This window comes from Eutrigla gurnardus (genome assembly GCF_963514095.1).
Source record: "Eutrigla gurnardus genome assembly, chromosome: 7".
In the NCBI taxonomy this organism is placed as follows: Eukaryota; Metazoa; Chordata; class Actinopteri; order Perciformes; family Triglidae; genus Eutrigla; species Eutrigla gurnardus.
In genome coordinates this window covers 22,581,886-22,584,905 of record NC_139921.1, presented here as the reverse complement: position 1 = coordinate 22,584,905, position 3,020 = coordinate 22,581,886, and positions in this window count along the sequence as shown.

The window sequence follows — 3,020 nt, the reverse complement described above, 5'->3', positions numbered from 1 at the left end:
TAAACGCACAGGGCAGCGAAAGAGCTCAATCCAGTGTAGGGGGGGGTTCAGATTTATCCTCCAGCGATAAAATAAACATGATTAGATTGGATAACTGGGGCGGCTATCTGACCTTCCTGTTCCAGGTTTGGCTTATCTCCCAGGTCAACAACAAATCATTGCTCATGACATTAAAGGATTGAAGGGAAGAATCCAACCTCCCAGGCAGCACTCGGCTCTGGACCTCGTACAAGCTGACACCAGTGGGAGTCCAATCTGAGGAATCCCACAATCCCATTATGATGTGTTTATTATATTTGTGTGTGTGTGTGTGCGTGCCTGGAGCTCTAGCAGGAGCTCATAAAGAGCCTGATCCACTGCAAAACTTATTAACCTCTACATAAAAGTCTTAGAACTGTTGATGTTGGAGAAATGTTGCAGGATACAAGTGCTGGTTCAGGGCCAAACACGACATGTAAGGCTGTTCACAGGGTGATACATTCCCTTTATACACATGCACACACGAACGGAGCATAGAAATGAAAGTCGTAAATGTAACTCTGCATATTTATATAATTAAAAAAAAATCAGATCCCAATCAAAAAAGCTCTCCTTTTGCTGAATATGGGATAACTGTTAAAAATAATAAGAATAATAATAAATGGAATGTATATAGTGCCTTTCAAGGAACCCAAGGATGCTTCACATTGAGGGAGGAGGGACAACCAACCAGTCATTCACACAAAGAACACAAGAGAAAAATGTAAAATAATCTAGGGGCCAAAGGTCTCGGTGAACAGAAAAGTTTTGTGTGCTGTTATGAATGTGACCATAGTGGGGGCGTTCCAGAGGGTGGGGGCTGCCAAGCTGAAGGCTCTGTCCCCAAAGGTGGGCAGTTTAGTGCAGGGGATGGAGAGCAGACCTGAGTCAGATGACCGCAGGCTCCGGGATGGGGTATGTTGGTGGAGGAGGTCGGATAAGTACCCTTGTGAAGGCATTTGTAGGTCAGGAGGAGGAATTTGTATGTGATGCAGGACTTGACCGGAACTGTTACCGTCGGTAACCAACACAGCCCCTCTTCTCTATCTGTATTTATGATTTTGAGTCGCCACACGCCCAGCGTTTGGCGGCTGCAACGCGCGGTGAATTAACTTCATGTGGGGAGACCCCGGCTGACCCCCATTATACAGTCAGGGACACATTTAATTAGCGGCAACTCACGTGAAACGACAAAATGTATTAATATTAATGGAGGTTTAATTGAGGTCGTTTCGGTCCCCCGTTGAGGCTTTCAACCTCTAAAATGGCTGACGTGCGATAGCGTGAGGAAAAAGGGAGACCACAGCCACGGGTTCGCCATTTTGTGTGTGACCCCGGAGAAGATGACAACCATCTCCCATAATTCATCTGAAGATGTCACCTTCTTGACAGATGAGCAGGCCCCTGTAGACAGAGTGTGTGTGTGTGAGGCTGGGTTGATATACTTGCAGGGACTGCCTAGGACATGTTGGCCTGTCCTCATTGGGATACATGTTTTTGTATTACATCGTGCGTGTGTGTGTGTGTTTGTGTGTGTGCGTGCATCTACATGTCTGAGGTGTCACTGCACTTCAAAGTGAAGGTCAAATCCGGCAGGATAATTAATGTCGCTGCCTTTTATATAATGTTAAATCAAACCCTGAGAACTGCTCCCTCTGGAGGATCAGCTGTCCAATTTAATTTAGGCTGTAGAGCGAGTAAATGAAAGAAGCAAGACCCATGTCTCGACACCCTGGGACAGAGTCTCTTGTACCTTTCATCTTCTTCTTTATCAAGACCACACAACAGGTAGACCCCCTTTTTTTTTTATTTTTACTAATCTGCCCCGAAGGAAAAACGCTTTACAAAAATGGACCCCAGGAATCCCAGGTGGCTTTTTGCAAAATGAGAGGGATTAAAGTTTCTCCACTTTTTCATTACAAATACCACATAAAAAATACTATCAACCAAAGGAATAGCTTTGGCTTATTCTAAATGCAGGAATTTATTTCCCATGGCTATCACAACATGCATACAGCATAGCTCATTTCCATTTTCCAGAAGAATACACGCTGTTTTCTTAAATCGGGTACCAAATATTCATGTGGAAACAGTTTCTGGTACAAGCACCTACTTACACATGCAAGCAAATATATTTACAAACATGCAAATACATTCCTGAATACACAGATAATTACTCTGCTGTGATCTATAGACTCCTCTCTTTTTATATATGCTATTATAACAACGCACCATGTGAGTTTTGACATGTTTAGATTAATGCCAGGGACAAAAGGTCTCTGTTTTCCTGTAAATCTGTATCAGAGATTTTCTGTTTCACATCTTTGAGCACTACTTTTGGCTGTAATATCTTAAATGTCCAGGGAGCCATGGAGCCTGCCAATAAGATATATGTGTCATCAGTCAAAATCCATTAAACTGACACCGGCTCTGATTTGCAGCTGGAGTTGTGCAACAGTTGTAGTATTTAGTCAAATACTGATTTTACTGGTTAGAAACAAATCATAAATCACAAGAATATTGTAAATTATGTAAACATGGGGGTTTTCCATTTAAATGATACACTGACCGCTGCAAAACATTCATTTTATGTTAGATATATAACTGTCCAGTAATGACTTACAGCTATATTCTTAAAAACAGCCAAGACACTTTAAAAAAAAACGCAAACATTTTCCTTTTCATCAAATGCTCTGTGCTACTGTCATTATTATCTTGAAAATTAAATATAAATTTAGTTTCGGAATTGAGTAAAAATGTATATTATATTTAGGTATTATTCTTTTAGTTTAGGAGGCGTGGATCAGGCATTAAAATGAATTGTTAGATACGGTTCAGTTTCCTCATACTTCCATTTTTAATTATGTTTCCGGTAAATTGACTACTTTGCGTTCACGTCACGTTCTCGTGTTGTTAAAGCGTTTCATGTTTGGAAGATTTCTGTAATTTTAAACAGGCAGCATCGTGGTCATCTACGTCGTCTGACAGGACCCACCCACTCC